This window comes from Pinus tabuliformis, chromosome 1_2 (assembly GCF_031772625.1).
Source record: "Pinus tabuliformis cultivar Carrire ecotype Pingquan chromosome 1_2, CPIR1, whole genome shotgun sequence".
NCBI classification, from domain to species: Eukaryota; Viridiplantae; Streptophyta; class Pinopsida; order Pinales; family Pinaceae; genus Pinus; species Pinus tabuliformis.
The window spans coordinates 584,160,068-584,180,210 of record NC_142298.1 but is presented as its reverse complement, the minus strand read 5'-3'; positions in this window follow the sequence as shown (position 1 = coordinate 584,180,210).

The window sequence follows — 20,143 nt, the reverse complement described above, 5'->3', positions numbered from 1 at the left end:
GAAGGTTGACAAGTTCTCTGCAAAATATGAGAAGAAAATCAAGCTTGAGAAAAAAGAACCTGATGATCATGCCTCATTAAATCATGGAGGTGTAGGAGAAGAGCCTCCTCCCTCTTTGTCCTCAAGTGAAAGCTCTTCTTCTTCCTCTACTTATCATTCTAACAAGCATCATAGGAATGCATCTAAAAATCCCTTTTTCAAGTTGGATGTCAAGTTTGATTTACCTGTATTTAGTGGAGAAGCTAAGTCAAAAAAGATAGATAACTAGATCAGATAGGTTAAAGTGTATTGCCGCATACACCAAATCAAAGAGGATGAAGGCAAGACCCAGCTAGCATCCCTTCGATTGAGTGAAAATACTCTCATCTGGTGGGAAGGAAAGTTGCATCAAGGTGGTAAGAGTAGTCGTAAACTTATTTCATTTTTGTTTGATTTCATTTCTGCTTTAACAGGACAATTTTACCCATTGGGTTACAAATAGAAGGCCATGATAGAATAACAACATTTGAAACAAAGTAAAGGTCAAACTATTCATTATTTCACAGAGGAATTTAGAAGACAAGCATTAGGATTGAATGTTCCACTAGAAACTTCTGAGACATTGATAAAATAGATTGGATCTTCGCATAGTTATTTGCTTCATTCATTGTTATTATTTGAACCTAAGTCAACTGATGAAGCTAGTGTGAAGGTTATACATCTCGAAAGCAAGGAGAAGCATGAGCAAGATGACCACCTGAAGAGGGCAGCAGTAGATAAGCGAAGAGAAGCAAGGCCCCCTTGTACTCATTATGAGAAAGAAGGGAATGATGAGGATAATTGTCGAAAACTGCATCCAGAATTGAGGCCTAAGGGGAACAATGGAAAAGAGAAGCAGAGGATAGTTACAACTATGCAACAAGACCAAGAATCTGAATCAGAGGATGATGAGAGGATCACAACTACAAGATTTGCAGGTGTTGAACCAAGTGACTTGGGATCGGACTCAGGTGATGTAATGAAGATTGCAGCTCTTGGGATTGCAAAATATGGACCTATCAGCTTGAGTTCTGATTCAGGCGATGAAACAAATATTTTAGAATATGTTGTGCTAAAAATGAAGAGGGCACTAAATGTTGCATGGCTCCAAGAACTCGAAGAAATCAACCAAAGAATTCAAGCGGAGAATGTTGAAATAAAGAGAATCCTATAAGAAGCAGAGAAAGAGAAACAAAGGTCGCAACATCAACTACAAGCCAAGGATGAGCCCTTGGAAAAATTGCAGCATAACAAACCTAATGTAAAAAATTATTTTTAAATTTCATGTACGTTTTATGATGATTTTGCAGCTTTTGAGAAAAATGCTATAGGAATTGGATCAAAATTGTTGAATAAAATGGGGTATCAAGGAAAGGCCCTCTGCATTAATGGCCAAGACATTGTGAATCCCATGAAAGTGGAGGAATTTCCTCGTTATGCAAGACTTGGATATGTCAGAAAATAGGTTGGGGAATGCTTTGAGTCATCCAGTGACTGACCAACGACAAATGATGAGAGCACTTCAACACATTCTAGTGATAGTGAGGGTTCCACAAGCACTTATTAGAGGCGCACCAGGAATGTGCATTCCAAGATGATCTAGAAAGTTTGGAGGAGAAAGAATTATTGTAGTCGTTGCAACGAGGTTGGACACCAGAGAGCCACGTGTTAGATGCTACAGAAATTACCTTTGAATAAAACCAGCAGGAAAGGTTGTTCATCAAGTGAATCAACTCTAGGATGATGACCCCTTTTGTTGAGTAAGAGACTTTTTTACTAGACATAGTAGCTTGTCATGGCCACATTTTGTAAATCATGTGTTGCGGATAATTGTAAAAGTGATGATGTGTTTTCCATCACTTATTAAAGCAACGATGATGTGTTTTTCCTTTTGGTGATAGTTAGGTATTGGTTTCTATTATGATGTAAACTTGACCAAAGAGTGTGTGTTATAAACTCTTGCCAACTATGGGGTTGTTTGAGTCATGTGTGGATTTGTATGTGATTGGAAAGAATGTACTATATTTTCATGGGATGCAGATGTTGAAATTGTGGCTTGATAAGGACACATGTAGTGTGTAGGATGTGTGCATGGTTTTGGAGGACCAAAATCTCCCCAGTGGGGATGAATGATTTGGGTGGCTCCATAAATATAATGTTGAAATATGGAAACAAGAATATTCCAATTTAATTTGTTCTTGAATTAAATTGTGAATTAAAATCGAATTTATTCTTAACAGCTATTTGGAAATAAATAATTAATTTATTTTAAATTAATTAGTTGGAGAAATTCAAGTTAGAATTATTTCTGAAGTCGTGCAATCTCTATCCCTTAAATTAAGGAGATAAGCTTGAGTTATATTTGAGTTGTAATTAGTTAACTTAGTTTATTGAGTTAAGTCCAGTTAAATTAGTTCCAAATAGTTTGAGGAACTAATAGTGAGTTAACAGTCAGTTGATGCATTATTGCACTCAACTAGTGCTACTCTAGTTAACTAAAGATTCCCTCATTAGAAACTCATGCATGTCTATTCTGAGAAAGACCCAATTGAGATTAATGTTCAAGGACAGTGTACTATCAGTTGCATGTGTTTTCTCATGGAGAAAAATCATGCATGCAGTCAAGGATTCATTCTTGAGGATTACGCAGTTTTGAAGGCTTTTTTTTCTACTTGGTAGTAGGCTAATCATCCACAAGGAATAACACAAGGAAATAGGAGCTTGGAGGGCAGAGAGGAAGGATGGAGAGAAGCCAAGATTTCCTATGAGCTTCTATGAGGATTGTATTGAGAGCTGGCTAGCTATGAAAGCTAAGGCTTTGTATAATTCCAATGTATTTCCACCATTTATGATAATACAATAGTGTGGGGTTTTAATCTAAGACTTTCCCCAAAGTATTTTCATGTGTATTGTGCCATTGATTCTTCTTCTTTTGGTTATATTGTTCAGCTTGATCTTTAAGCTTCCGCAAATTGATAGTAGAAGTAGGTTATAGTATTTTACTTAGATTTATATTGCATTATCGGGTTAACCTATCACAAATTTTCTACATGGTATCAGAACTGTGAACAGTATGCTGAGAAGAGAATTTGAATTTTGAAGTTCGGGGTTACAGGTGCAAATCGAATTCATATCATACTTCAAGGTTGGCCAATGGCATTCTATGGCTTGAGACTCAAGTATGCCTTGGAAGGTAGCTCGAATTACATAGCATGGAAAGATAGAATGGAGGCTGTATTAGAAGACAATGGCTTGAAGGAATTCATTGATCGAGAAATCCTAAAGCTAGCTTCAACTAATGCACAAGAGTTGGCTAAGTGGAAGAAGTGTGTGGTGAAGGCAAGACAGATCATCCTTGAGGGAGTTCGAGACCATATTGTCTCGAGTCTCCATGAGAAGGATATTCCATTTTCAATGTGGAAGACATTGAAGGACCTCTACCAGAATAGTAGTGACTAGAGGAATTGCCACTTAAGGATAAGCTTCGAAGAATCAAGATGGAGAAGGGAAATACTATTTCCACATATATGAACAAGCTCACCACCTGCAGAGATGAGCTTGGCAGTGTGGGAATAACTACTGCCAATGATGATATGGTGAGCCTCACTCTCCTTGGCCTTCCAAAGAGTTGGAATAGCTACCAGGACTCTGTGAATGGAAGGGAGAAACTATCGGATTGGGAATGATTGTGGTCAGATCTTATGTAGGAGGAGATTAGGAGGAGCACACGAGATAGTTCTTCATCCAAGAATGATGATGAAGAAAATCTGGCCTTAGCAAGTAAGGCAAGGAAAGGGAAGGGGAAGGCTTCCCATTTCAAATCGAATTCTTCTCATGGAGGGAAGAAGGGTGACATATCTAAAGTAAGATGTTGTAATTGTCACAAGATGGGACATTATGCGACTAATTTCCCATCGAAGAAGTCCAAGAAGGGATCCTTGTAAGGATCGTAAGGTGAGGCATTAGCCTCTCAGTTCGAAATGGACTTTACCCTTATTACATGAATGGTGTCATCAATGATGGGTTGTGTTTGGTATCTTGACAGTGGAGCCTCATTCCACATGACTGGTGATAAAAATTTATCTAGTGCTTTGGAGGAGAAAAACCTTAAGATCTGCATAGAGATGGGTGACGACGGAAGGTATAGTGTTTCAAGAGTGGGCACAATTTTTTTCAGAGGGAGCATGGAACTCCTCTCACCTTGACATATGTGATGTGTGTGCCTGGACTGAAGAAGAACTTGGTATTGGTCACGATGTTGGAGGATAAACGCTACAATTTTATCTTCAGTAAAGGAAAGGCGTTCCTAAGACACATAGCCATGGGTCAGACTAAGAGGATAAGGATTCGGCTGAAGAATATCTATAAACTAGAGGTAGATGATTGTGCAACATTGAGTACGAAAGCAAAATTGGTGCAAAGCCAAGAGATTGGCGAGTTGTGGCACAAACGGTTGAGCCATTTGCATCATGGGTCTTTGAAGATAATGCAGTAGATATCTACAAGACTTCCCAAAGGTAAACTTTAGGAAGTTGACACATGCAAAGGTTGTACCTTGGGAAAGTACACCAAGTCTTCCTTTCATGATCGAGACAATCGACTAGAGGCTATCTTAGACTGAGTTCATACTAATTTGTGTGGACCATTCTCGAAGGCATCCGTAGCGAAGCAAAGGTATTATGTGATTTTCATTGATTACTATTCTTTTAAATGCTGGATTTATTTCATGCAGAAGAAGGTCCAAACTTTCACAAAGTTTTGTGAGTTTAAAGCTTTGGTCGAGAAAGAGTCAGGGAAGAAGATCAAGGCCTTGAGAAGCGACAACGGTGGAGAATATAGCTCTCAAGAGTTTAAGGACTTTTGTGCAGTGGAAGGAATTAAACGAGAGTTGACGGCACCTCATAACCCACAGCAGAATGGGGTGGCTGAGAGGAAGAACAGAACTATTGTAGGGGCAGCACGGGCAATGTTGCATGACCAAGGCCTACCACTTCACTTGTGGGCTGAGGCATGCAACACAGCGGTATATTTGCAGAATAGAAGCCTGCATCGCATACTTGGGATGAAGACACCAGAGGACGCTTTTTGCCATAAGAGACCAGATGTGGGTTACTTAAGGATATTTGGGTCATCGATATATTTCCATGTGACAAAGGATGCACGAAAGAAGCTTGAGCTGATAGCAGAGTTGGGGATATTTGTGGGGTACACTGATACACCTCACAACTTTCGGGTGTACTTGCCTGCTAGTTGGAGGACAAAGGTTCACAGAGATCTCAAGTTTGATGAGCAGAAGGCCATGCAAGTTTCCCTTGAGAGTGAGCTCCAACTACAAGATGTGGAGGAACTGTTGGTTCCTAAGGAGGAGGAGCCTTAGACTGATGCGGAGCAACCACGTGCAGAGGTTTTAGTAGTGGAGACATCCACTCTAGAAGAGTCTTCCAGAGATGGATGGAAGCACACTAGACAAGCTGATAGATTGTTGGAGGATACAAGAGAGAATGTGGGAGCACCATCTTCTCAGCGAAAACAGAGGAGATCACCTGAGAGGTACACTAGATACATGGCCCTTGCTAGGGAATGTGTTGAGACCGAGCCATCTTCATTTGAGGAAGCAATGCAACATCCAATTTGGGTTAATGTTATGGTGGAGAAGTATGACTCCATAGTCCGTAACAATGTTTGGGACGTGGTTCCGAGACTGGAGAACAAGTCATTTCTAAGTTTCCGTTGGCTTTACAAGGTAAAGCAAGCTGTTGATGGTACTGTGGAGAAGCATAAGGCAATATTTGTTGCCCGTGGCTTTTCAGAGGTCGAGGGGATTGACTATGATGAGACTTTTGCTCCTGTTGCAAGGTACTCATCTATCAGATCTATGTTGGCACTATCAGCACATATGGGTTGGAAGATCCATCAGATGGATGTGAAGACTGCATTCGTCAATGGCCAGATTGAGGGAGAGGTGTACATAGAGTAGTCAGAAGGTTTTGAGACCTTCAAACGTGAGTCGCATGTGTGCCAACTCAAGGGAGCATTTTAAGGGCTGAAGCAAACACCTTGTGCTTGGTACACCAGGAAAGACAACTACTTCACCGGGTTGGGATTCACAAAGAGTGAAGTGGATGCGAGCCTTTACCACATCATGGTGAAAGGTATGTTGTTGATCATCATACTTTATGTTGATGATCTCATATTGACTAGTGATGATCAGTTGATCATGTCTTGCAAGGAGGACCTTGCAAGAGAATTCGAGATGAAAGACATGGGTCTTATGCATTACTTCCTTGGCATGGAAGTGTGGCAGAAGGATGGGAAGTTGTTTGTGTTTCAAGGCAAGTATGCCAATGAGATACTCAGGAGATTCCACATAGAGAAGTGCAAGCCCATGCAGACTCCTCTAGCAGGTAACTAGAGGAAGGAGGTTGCTACTTCAAGGGAAGTGGTAGAGGCTACTCGGTACATGCAACTTGTGGGTTCACTGATGTACTTAATGAACACACGAATAGATTTGTGCTATTCGGTGAACTAGTTGAGTCAAGCGATGGTTCAGCCTACCAAGATGTTTTGGAAGGCGAAAAAGCATGTATTAAGATACCTTAGAGGTACATATTAGTATGGATTATGGTACAGACATATAGAGGGAGTGAAGCTATAGGGATTCACTTATGCAGATTGGGTAAGAAGTCCATCAGATTGGAAGAGCACATCAGGAGGGATTTTTAACCTTGGGTCAGTGGCAGTTTCTTGGTACAACAGGAAATAGAGGTCGGTTGCACTCAGCTCAGAAGAGGTAGAATACATGGCTGCAAGTTAGGCAGCATGTGAGGCCATATGGATGCGGAAAATCCTAGTTGGTTTGTTTGATCAGAGGATGGATCCAACTGTGATCTATTATGATAATCAGAGTTGTATCAAACTCTTTGAGAATCCAATATTTCATGATAGGTCCAAGCACAACGAAATTCAGTATCATCATCTCAGAGACTGTGTAGCGAGGAGGATCATGTTGCTGCAGTATATTTCGACAGAGGAGAAAGCTGCTGACATTTTGACAAAGGCATTTCCAAAGTGTAAATTCAAGTTCCATAGAAACATGATCGGGGTGGAAGATAATCCCTTTCTTGTTGAGAGGGAGTGTTGAAATATGCCAACAAGAATATTCCAATTTAATTTGTCCTTGAATTAAATTGTGAATTAAATTCGAATTTAGTCTTAACAGCTACTTGGAAATAGTTAATTAATTTATTTTAAATTAATTAGTTGGAGAAATTCAAGTTAGAAGTCTTTCTGAAGTCATGCAAGAGTTATCCCTTCAATTAAGGAGATAAGATTGAGTTATATTTGATTTGTAATTAGTTAACTCAATTTACTGAGTTAAGTCCAGTTAAATTAGTTCCAAACTGTTTGAGGAACTAATAGTGAGTTAACAGTCAGTTGATGCATTAATGCACTCAACTAGTGCCACTCCAGTTAACTAAAGATTCCCTCATCAGAAACTCATGCATGTCTATTCTAAGATAGACCTAGTTGAGATTAATGTTCAAGGATAGCGTACTATCAGTTGCATGTGTTTTCTCATGAAGAAAACTCATGCATGGTGTCAAGGATTCATCCTTGAGGATTGTGTAGTTTTGAAGGCTTGTTTTTCCACTTGGTAATAGGCTAATCATCCACCAGGAACAACACAAGGAAATAGGAGCTTGGAGGGCAGAGAGGAAGGCTAGAGAGAAGCCAAGATTTCCTGTGAGCATATATGAGGATTGTACTGAGAGATGGCTAGCTGTGAGAGCTAAGGCTTTGTATAATTCCTATATATTTCCACCATGTATGACAACGATAGTGTGGGGTTTTTTATCTGATACTTTCCCCAAAGTATTTTCATGTGTATTGTGCCATTGATTCTTCTTCTTCTGGTTATATTGTTCAGCTTGATCTTTAAGATTCCGTAAATTGATAGTAGAAGTAGGTTATAGTGTTCTACTTTGATTTATATTGCATTATCGGGTTAACCTATCACAAATTTTCTACATATAAGTGGCCTTGAAATAGCTCAAAAACAAAAGATCTCATATTGAAGTAAAACCATAACTATATCTTAGTTCATGTCGTCTTGATTCCAATGGTGCAGATGACACTCAAAACAGAGTTTGTATGCTCAAGATATAGCTGGTCAAAGTTTTGGTCAAATTTGAATCACATTACCTTAGAGATTTTCATTTTTCGTCCATGACCGAGATTGGACGTATAAGGGTCATTTATGTAAAGTTGATTATAATTCATTTCTTTGCTGCCATTTAATGAAACAAGTCCTCCCCACTTTGAACAAGGCCCGGAGACATAGCCCACATTGGGTGAACTCCGTAATCAAATCGTTTGTATGCTTTTTGATCTCATGGTTGCTTTATCATTTTCTCTTTTTTTTCATGTGTTTAAGTTACTTGGTTACATGCTGTTTTATATGAAATTTTGTATGCATCCTTGAAGTTAAAAGATCTGGATCAGTTTAAATCAAAGTTTCTTTGATAACCTCAACCTGTTATATCGAGGGTCGACCATTTGAAGGAGCTTATTTTTGACTAAAATACGCATTAATCATTTCCAATTTGGATATTAGATCCTCATTTTATGGATGGTTATGGTTTTTTATGGTGATTTGGTGTCATTGTTGTTGGTTTGGCCCTTCATCCAAACCCATTTATAGATGGTCCTTATTCATTTTAATCTTTTAATCTTTTTCTAATTTAAAGTATAAATATTTATTACTTTTAAAGCAATAAATGGTATTTTTCATTTTTCCTTTCAGTAGGTTATAAGAAATTATTCAATATTAATTGTTAGTTTTAACATTTTTGTAAAGAAAATTTATTATTGATGAGTTATATTTATGATGATTTCAAATTTAATATTATAATAATAACAAATATATATATATATATATATATATATATATATATATATATATATATATATATATATATATATATATAGATATATATATATATATATATCTATATATATATAATATTTTAATATTTTTTACTGCATTATTGATTTACTTTTATCTTTGACAATTTTCCTTTAGCAATTAAGTTCTAATATTCTTTTACACAGTCAAATAAAATACATAGATACAAACAATTCTCATGCGATGGTTCAATAGAAATTTAAAGTTTAAATTAAAGCAACGAAAAAAGCATGTGAGAGAATTCTATGTTGTACCTATAGTGCATAATATATAGTAAGATAATATATATATATAGACCTACCCAAAGGCAACCACATAAACCCAATCCAAAAGTTATTAATGTAATGAGACTATGCCACAAATTATTATTTTGAGAGCCTATTATAAAGGAGATTAGGAATTTGAAAATTGTTTACCTAATAATAATAAGTTAAAGAAACATATATCTAACTGATATGTATTTAAAACCATATATAGGAACATGGGATTATATTACAAGACTATTATCAACATAACCATAGTAAAGAAAAAATCAAGTGTTCCTAGAGGATCCTAACACCTGAACTTGAATCACATCACCATTTTTCCATGGGCACTTATTAGAGGTTCACGAGGAATACGCATTCTAAGAGGATCCAGAAAGTTTGGAGGAGAAAGAATTATTGTAGTCATTGCAACGTGGTTGGACACTAGAGAGCCATGTGCCAGATGCTCCAAAAACCACCTCTGAATAAAACCAGCAAGAAAAGTTGTTCATAAGTGAATCAAATCTAGGATGATGACCCCTTTTGTTGAGTAAGAGATGCTTTTACTAGATATAGTAGCTTGTAATGGCCACATTGTGTAAATCATGTCTTATGGATAATTGTAAAAGTGATGATGTGTTTTCCATCGCTTATTAAAGCAACGATGATGTGCTTATCCTTTTGGTGATAATTGGGTATTGGTTTCTATTATAATGTAAACTTGACCAAAGAGTGTGTGTTATAAACTCTTGCAAAGTATGCGGTCGTTTGAGTCATGTGTGGATTTTTATGTGATTGCAAAGAATCTACCAGATTTGCATAGGATGCAGATGTTGAAATTGTAGCTTGACAAGGACACATGTAGTGTGTAGGATGTGTTCATGCTTTTGGAGGACCAAAAGCTCCTCAGTGGAGAGGATTGATTTGGGTGGCTCCATAAATAGAAGTGGCCTTGAAATAACTCAAAAAATAAAAGACCTCATATTGAAGCAAAACCATAACCATGTCGTAGTTCGACTCATCCTAATTCCAATGGTGTGAATGACACTCAAATATGAGTTTGTATGCTCAAGATATAGCCGGTCAAAGTTCTGGTCAAACTTGGTTAAGTGGCAGTCACTAATGAGGCAACAATTTGGTGAAGGGATGGCGCACAAATAATGACAGTCTGAACTGAAAATCGGAATTTTAACCATATAGGGTAAAAAATAAAAAAATACATATTAATTTTAGGATGGCGAGCCACCACCCCTACCACCCCAAACAGAAATATTTAAATATTATATAAAACGGGTGGGCGGGCCACCCACCGGCAGACCTGCCCGACTCACTGGTTAGTGGCATATCATATACAGTGGAGCTGGTGAGGATTGAACCACCTAGCCCAACAACCGAGCGGCCCCAAAAGTTGTTATAACAACTTCTGAAATGAAATGAAGTATAACCATTCAAACAATAAGCCGTTGAAACAAAAACGTGTCATATATATATGTTACGCCAAAAACAATGGTTCTGTGGGGTTGCACCCTAAAACCTCCTACCAAATGCGCTCTAATCCGAGGTCTTCATCCAATAGGACAATGATCCTTGGTTGGAGATTCTGCCACATTTTTTTAATTTTACTCCAATCATAGGCCATTTGACCAACTGATAGAGGAGTGGCTCGATGGAACTAGGAGCGGCCAAAGGGGGTGAAACCCTGAAGAGGTGAATCTTTGAGATGCTGAAAATATTCCTCTGGGTCCAAAAGTGCCAATGTTAGAATTTGAAAAATTTATAGTCATTTTTATACGATTTTGCACCATGAATACAATGGTGATGTATGCTTTTGCACCATAGATTCTCTTTTTTCATCCATGGCAGAGATTGGAGGTATAAGGGTCATTTATGTAAAGTTCATTGTAATTCATTTCTTTATTGTCATTTAATGAAACAAGGCCTCCCCACTTTGAGCAAGGCCCAAAGACGTAGCCTACATTGGGTGAACTCCGTAATCAAATCATTTGTATGCCTTTGATGTCATGGTTTCTTTATGATTTTCTCTTTTTTTTCATGTGTTTAAGTTACTTGGTTACATGCTCTTTTATATGAAATTTTGTATGCATCCATGAAGTTAAAAGATTTGGATTAGTTTAAATCAAATTTTCTTTGATAACCTCAACTTGTTATATCGAGGGTCGACCATTTGAAGCAGCTTATTTGTGACTAAAATATGCATTAATCATTTCCAATTTGGATTTTAGATCCTCATTTTATGGATGGTTATGGTTTTTAATGGTTATTTGGTATCATTGTGGTTGGTTTGGCCCTTCATCCAAACCCATTTATAGATGGTCCTTATTCATGTTAATCTTTATTATCTTTTTCTATTTAAAGTATAAATATTTATTAATTTTAAAGCAATAAATGGTATTTTTCATTTTTCCTTTAGGTAGGTTATAAGAAATTATTTAGTTAGTTTTAATATTTTTGTACACAAACTTTATTATTGATGAGTTATATTTATTATGATTTCCAATTTAATATTATAATAATAAAAAATATCTATATATTGTTTTTTTTAAATAAATATTTTAATATTTTTTACTGCGTTATTGATTTACTTTTATCTTCGACACTTTTCTTTTAGTAATTAAGGTCTAATATTCTTTTACACAGTCAAATAAAATACATAGATACAAACAAGTCTCAAACAAGTCTCATGGGATGGTGCAATAGAAATTTAAAGTTTAAATTGAAGCAACCAAAAAATCATGTGAGAGCATTCTATGTTGTAACTATAGTGCATAATAGATAGTCCGGTGCAACTGAAATTTAAAGTTTAAATTGAAGCAACCAAAAAATCATGTGAGAGAATTCTATGTTGTACCTATAGTGCATGATAAATAGTCTTTATAAGATAAAATATACATATAAACCTACCCAAAGGCAACCACATAAACCCAATCCAAAAGGCAATAATGTAACGAGACTATGCCATAAATTATTATTTTGAGAGCCTATTATAAAGGAGATTAGGAATTTGAAAATTGTTTACCTAATAATAATAAGTTAAAGAAACACATATCTAACTAAGATGTATTTAAAACCATATGTAGGAACTTGGGGTTATATTGGAATACTATTATCAACATAATCATAGTAAAGAAAAATTCAAGTATTTATAGAGGATCATAACACCTCAACTTGAATCATATCACCATTTTTCCTCACCAACAAGAACATAGGGTGATTAATAATTTATTTTTCTTTTCTATGTTATATATTTTCTTCTAATTAGTTGTGCAATATAGAAAACTATGAGCCATGAATGCTTTCATCTGTCAGTGAGGTTCCAAGCATCACTAGCATGACTCGCACCAAGGTCAAGAAGGATTTCCAAAACTATCACATCCACCACCTCCTCCTCCCAATAAGCCCATTAAATTCAAACATTTCCCTTGATTAATTGCATATATTTTTGAATGTGAGAAGGAATGGTCCAACGATAAGTTAAGGCAATGACAGTAACATTAGCTTCTAACTGAGCATCAAGAAGAGGATCCTTACCCTTTTAGAAGGTTTGTAGAGCCGTGACCACAATGAAGATGACTCCAAAAGTAGATGACCTTGAAATAAAGACCAAGCAAAGCTATCGAAATGAGAATGAAGAAGTTACTAGAGAAAAATATTTCCATGAGGTAAGCATTGAATAAATGAGTAGATTTACTCTACATGGGATGCTATAGGACAATAAAATGCTTCCATATGGTGGGTGGAAGTTTCTTTTTCTAAAACATTATTTCCCTCTTCCTCTCAATTTAGACCAATTAATAAAAACTGTTTGAAAATAGTTTGTCACACCTTCAGTCACTTAAGTGAATGTTATATTGTTGGTATGTTGCTATCCCTAATTGGTCCATGAAAGGAAAACATGGAAGAAATTAGTCTAGGTGAAGACAATAAAAGCTTCTCTTCTTAGTGATCCCACCATTGCCACATACACCATCCTCCTCCCCCTGACCCCCCACCTCACCCCACCCCACACACATGTATATGGAGAAAACCTATGTAAAAATTCAATCAATGCTTAAGCATTAAATGATCACAATCACATATGCCACCCTCCTTCTCCCCAACCCCACCCCTTATACACATGTATAGGGAGAAAAGCTATGTAATCAACACTTAAGCATTAACTTTAAGAAAATTATGTCAAGATGTAGTAAAGTGGTAGTAAAGTGATGTATCAAATATGGCCAACATGGCTCACATAGATACACGAGATAATAATAACTAATATATTGTTTCCTTCAATAAGTAGAATGGAAAACCATAAGGTGGTATAACCCACAAGCATTAGGAAATTTGGAAGAAAGCCCACCATGAAACAAACCTAAGTCATCATGGTAACAAACATTCCAAGTGGTCGATATACTATGTTTAAGAAGACTATAAATATTGTTTCTTGTTAAATATCATTTCTCCTCAATTATTTCTTATTAGGGACAATTAAATATTAATTATCTACTATAATTTCTAATTGAAGATAGCAAAATATAATTAGTTAATCTATGCACCCCATATAGTGTTTTGGATAAGTAAGAGAAATACTCCTTATTTTTTGATGAATCGAATATTGATGATATTTGAGTAGGTGAATGCATGAAGATGGGTTACACTTTTTGGCAAGTGCATGAGTTGGGAGGGAGAAAAAAGCAACTCGACCGAGCTATACTTTAGCCCTTGATCAAGCTATTTGAAGGCTTAAAAATAAACCCTCTATTTAGCTTTTACGTAGCCCATAGTTACATATGAGATCGATCGAACCATATGCTGAATCAAGCTATTTTTTTTAACTTCCTGCCAAAAGCACAACGGGGAGTTTATTGTTTAAAGGGCTTGACCAAGCCATTTTTTTACCACGTCAAGAGCTTGATCAAGGATTTTTTAAAACCTCACTGGAGCTATTTTAAAATTTACCCTAAGCCTTTGATTGGATTGTTGAGGGACTAAAAAGTGGAGTTTTAGCCCCTTTTTTGCAGATTTTTTTGCAACACCATTTTGTACCCTAGCAGACTTCAAGCAGAATGTCCTTATGTGGTGGAGTTGATCATGTTGGATTCATGAAAGAATCCTTTATCCAATGGCATATGTGATTGAAATGTTCAAATTCATATGATATTTTTCATCTAATATCTTTCAAACATATTGCTTGAAAAAAAAAATTACAGTTTCAAAGGGGTTGAATAAAAAAATAACATAAAATATACAAAACCAAAAAATTTCAAATATCTTCATTTACAAGTCGTCTTCAAACGGGTACTCTTGGTTTTTTAATTTATTTAAAGAGTAGAAAAAAATATTACACTAACACATTTGTCTGAGAAATTCAATTGAAATATTACTTTGTCAACTTCGAAAAATAATGAAAAATATATTTTTGCATAAAAAAATAAATTGTTAGTATGAAAAAATTAGTTTTCTCAGTGTAGATGATGCACATATACCTCTTAAGATGTGCCAAAAATTGCAAGAACAAGCATTTAGTTTAATGGAAAATTGAAAGACACTAAAATTTCATGCAAAAAATATCATTAGGACAACAACATAATTCTCCACAAATTGTCCTTTTACTTCCAATCAAACTTTACTTTGTTTGTACTAATTATGAGTGCTTCAATTCTATAAAAGAGTAAAATTTTGAAATTTTACCACCACGTTTAGTCCAAAAATGTAAGTTATTTTCATGTATTCACTTGAATTCCTGTGGAAAAAATAAATATTTTCTACTTTTATATATCATTAACCAATATATAAAAAACAATTATACCAAAAATTAATAATAATAATAATAATAATAATAATTGTTGCAAATATGTAAAATTATATATCACTTAAAATAAAAATAAAAAATCAAATAAAATTATCCTTCAAAATGGGATAAATTAATAAAAATTATAAAATTATGCATCTTACATAATAATTAAAAATACTATAAAATTTGATTTCCAAAATTCAAATATTCAAATATTATCAACTTCATTAAATAAATAGTTTTTGAAAAAAGATTGGTTAAAAAATTATATTTTCCAAAACATAATATATATAATTTTATTAAAATATTTTTATTAAAAGTTTATATTAGAAAAACTTTATAATTTAAATTTATAATTCTAACTCATTCTTATTCATTTAAAATTAATTATAAAAACCAAAGCTTAGATCATTTAGATTAAAAATCAAGATGGTGGTAAAATTGAACAATTTGGTTAAGTCTTTATATATGATTTTTAATCCACTAGAAACCATGTTAAATAACATTCAAGATTTCACACTCTCAACTAAAAGCCAAAAATTTATAAAAACCAAAATTCATTTAAAATTAGTTAGAAAAATTATAAAAACCAAAACTTAGGAATGGTTAACATTAATTAGAAAATTTATAAAAACCAAAACTTAGAACGTTGGGATTGAGAACTCAAGATGATGGTAAAATTGATACAATTTGGTTTAGTATTTACATATGATTTTTAATACACTGAAAACAATTTGAATAATATTCAAGATTTCACACTGTCCACCCGGAGCCAAAAATTTATGAAATCCAAAACCCTAAAACGTTCAAACTAAGCAATCTAAGATTGTAGAATATTGGCCCACTCTGTCTATGTTTATAAATTTTAATCCACTAAACAATATTAAATATTATTCCAGATTTCACACTGTCGACCAAAAAGCCTGTTCGTTATTAATATTAATATATATATATATAAAATTTACCATAACGGAACCTTAATTCCAAAATCATCATCAATTATGGATCTTAACATCAAATCTATCGACATGCATGTATGTCGAGACCGAATTTCAGTTACGATATTCAGCGAAGGCTCATGATCATTCAGTCTCAATTGAATTCCACACCCTTTTATTGCAGAGGACTCGCTACGTATGATTTAGTGTACCCTTCTTATCATTATGATACTACGGCAAATAAACATATTTATCTTTAGTGGATGCATATTATCATCTCCGGTTAACCGCAAAAGGCGATGTTATAATTAGCACGAGAAGGGCTAGTGAAGGTGCTAGTGTTATCGTCTTAGGAATAGATATAAGCCTGTGGGCACTGCCCTTGAATAAGGGCAGTTGTTGGTGTAGGTGTTCATGCCGGGGTATTGTTAGAAAATGTAATTAATTAAGTTGGTTAAATAAAGAGAGCCAATTAACCGTGATTACCGTGATTAAATGTTTGAGTGTTGAATCAAGTCCAGTTAAGTGATAAACAATTTTGAGTATGTAATTGCATGTGGTTGCATGTCAAAATATTTTAGGCAAGTAATTTTTGAAAAAATTAAATACCTTTCACCAGATTTGTTATAAGCATTATATTTTATATGATCAGTAGAAAAGCTGCAGCTCAGTGAAATTATAAAAAACAAAAAAAAAGATGACCAGTGATCCGTGAGAAAAAAAAAAGGAGAAATATATTTTCCGCTTTAGAGTAATATTCAGGGGACTAAAACGCTTGTGGACTTAGCATAGAGCCGCGTGGGTTAGCACAGAGCCGCGTTAGCAGTGTAAAGCTTAGCGCGTTTTGCAAGTACATTGCTTTCCTGCGAATACAGAGCCTTAGAGGACTAACACGGCCCTTCTTGTAACACCCTGAGGTTCTGCCCGGGCGCGCGCTCCCTCTCCTCAAAAAAATGACTAAGTGTTAGTCATTCCCATCGCATGAGGCGCGCGGAATAATACAAGTTATGGGTGTGCGAAGTGTATATATATGCGATGGAAGGTTAAACTATGGACTTAACCAAGCCGACGTGTGAAACATGGCAAGGGGGCGTTCATCGTTATACATTGTAGCGTCGGCCAGGAGAGATACGCACAGTTGGGAGGCGTATAAGCTTAGGCGACCTGCGGTTCATTTGGCAAGCAACTCACATCGCTCTCACATCGCACAAAGGGTAGTGCGCACTTGGAGAAGAGGCGCAGATTACCGCAGTTCGGTGGATGAGCCCGCCGAGCCGGGCGACGGACGAGTCGAGGTCGAGTTGGAGTTTTCGGTGGTGCGCACGGGCGCCCACACTTGTATCGCATTAGACCGGGTTGTGGCCGGGCAAGGGTCGTGCACGGTGAGCCCGCCCGCCCAACGCCGAGTTGGTGTGGTTTCGGTTATTGTCTCTTGTTGTGTGTTGGCGGTGGGTTCGTGCACGGGCACGCCCGCCCGCCCAACGACACGAAGGGCGTTTGTATTATATGTTGTAACTTGTTTCGGTGGAGTTTTGGCAAGACCGCCGTGCGGTCGTGCACGGGCGGGTGCCCTCCCGATTTTGTAAACTTTACAAATATAATAAAAGAGATTATTATTATATTGTCGTGTTGGTTTTATTATTGTATATTGTTAATGGTTTCCGCACATTAATAATATGAATTCATGATGGTTATGAATTGTTAAGGCGTAGTTCGCAAAGTTTATTAATGATGGAACATCTTAATAACTTAGGCGGTGCGGCACCCGCTCAATTAAACGAAAAAAGAATTTGGGGCGTGACAGTTGGTATCAGAGCAGCTGATCTGAATGTTGAAGCTGTTGAACGAAGTGAAGATGAAATGGTGAAGCCTGATAGAGCAGGGTTGCTCATGACAGGTGAAGCTGATAAGGTTATGGAGAAATCATAGATGAACAGTCTGGGTTTCGTGGACTTGATGGTTCATGGCAAGACCATTCAAGCTCTGGTGGACACAGGTGCCACGAATAACTTTATGACGACACAGTTGGCAAAAGAGGCTGGGCTGACGATCACCCCATCGAATATGGAGGTCAAGGCAGTGAACTCTAGAGCTAAGGTGGCGGGGTTGGTACACGAAGTACCTGTGCAGATAAAAGACTGGAAAGGTCAGTTGGACTTCATGGTGATGGAGATGAATGACTTTGATATGATACTCGGACAAGATTTCTTGAAGGGCAACAAGGCTATTGTTGTCCCCTTCTGTGATGAGGTGGTGCTGGTTGGACAATCACAAACTTGGACTTTTCCCACTCATAGGCAAAGGAGGGAAGTCAGGGTGCAGCATGTTTCGGCACTAAGTTTGGAGAAGGCTATGAAGGATTCAAATATGGAGACATATGCGGTGATGTTCAAGGATGTTGAAAGTGATGGAGTGGGGACGCCTGTTCCAGCTGAAATATCTGATGTGCTTACCAAGTATGCGGATTTGATGCCTGATGAGCTTCCAAAAAAACTTCCACCAAGGCGTGCAATGGACCATAGCATTGAGCTTGAGCCAGGAAAGCAACCCCCGGCTAAAGCACCTTATCGATTGTCAGGGCCTGAGTTGGAGGAATTGAAACGCCAATTAAGGGAGTTAACTGAGGCAGGTTTCGTTAGACCTTCAAGGTCCCCTTATGGAGCTCCGGTATTGTTCCAGCGGAAGAAGGATTCGAATGAGCTACGGATGTGTTGTGATTACCGTGCATTGAACAAGCAGACGGTAAGGAACAGGTATCCTTTGCCATTGGCCGCTGATTGCTTTGACAAGCTTGTGAAAGCCCGAGTGTTTTCCAAGCTGGACTTGAGGCATGGGTATTATCAGGTGCGGATAGCTGAAGGAGACGAGAAGAAAACCGCGATAGTAACAAGGTATGGTAGCTTTGAGTTCCTTGTTATGCCATTCGGTTTGTGCAATGCTCCTGCTACGTTTTGCACTTTGATGAACGATGTTCTACGACCATACTTGGATTCGTTCGTAGTAGTATAGCTGGACGATATAGTGGTGTTCAGTGACAACGTGGAGGATCATAAGAAGCACTTGGCGATGGTATTTGAGGCACTGAGGGCAAATCAGTGGTTCTTGAAGAAGTCTAAGTGTGTGCTCGCTCAGACCGAGATTCCGTTCCTTGGGCATATTGTTGGTCAAGGGTACATATGGATGGAGCCGAGCAGAGTGAAGGCGATTGAGGACTGGGTTGAACCGAAGAATGTCCATGAGATGAGGGTGTTTTTGGGCATGACCAACTACCAACGGAAGTTTGTAGAGGGGTACTCCAAGGTGACATCGGCACTGACAGACTTATTGAAGAAAGACAAGAGATGGAGTTGGACGAGAAAATGTCAAGAGGCATTTGATGACTTGAAGAAGAGGATGGTTACATCACCGATATTGAGGTTGCCTGACTTCGAGAGACCATTTGAGGTACACACTGATGCTTCAGATTTTGCCATAGGAGGGGTTCTTATGCAGGATGGACATTCGGTGGCGTATGAGAGTCGGAAGTTGCAGTATAGAGAACGGAGGTATCCGGTTCATGAGAAGGAGATGACTGCCATCATCCATTGTCTTCATGTGTGGAGGCATTACCTGATTGGGAAGCCGTTTGTTGTCAAGACTGACAATGTTGCAGCAAGTTATTTTGCATCACAACCGAAGCTTTCTGCGAAGCAAGCTCGTTGGCAGGACTTCTTGGCAGAATTCGACATGACTATCGAGTATAGACCGGGTAGACACAATGTGGTAGCAGATGCCCTTAGCAGAAAGGGACAACTTGCAGCATTGGAGGAGGAAGAAGACCGGGCAGCAAGGAGTAGGAGTCGAGTTCAGATGTCAGAAGAGATGCGCGTAGAATATAGTGAAGCAGATAAAGGAGGGGAAGACATGAAAGTTCTTTCTACGAGACGGGTTCTTGTTCTTTGGAAACCGACTCTATGTTCCAAAGTCATCCGGACTCAGGAGGCACCTTTTGAAGGAGTGCCACGATTCTCCGTGGGCTGGCCACCCAGGGCAGCGTCGTTCTTTGGCATTGTTGGAGAGAGGATTCTTTTGGGAGAAGATGAGAGAGGATGTGGAGGAGTATGTACATACGTGCATCATTTGTCAGCAGGACAAATCGGATACTCAGAGACAAGGAGGACTGTTGCAGCCTTTACCGATT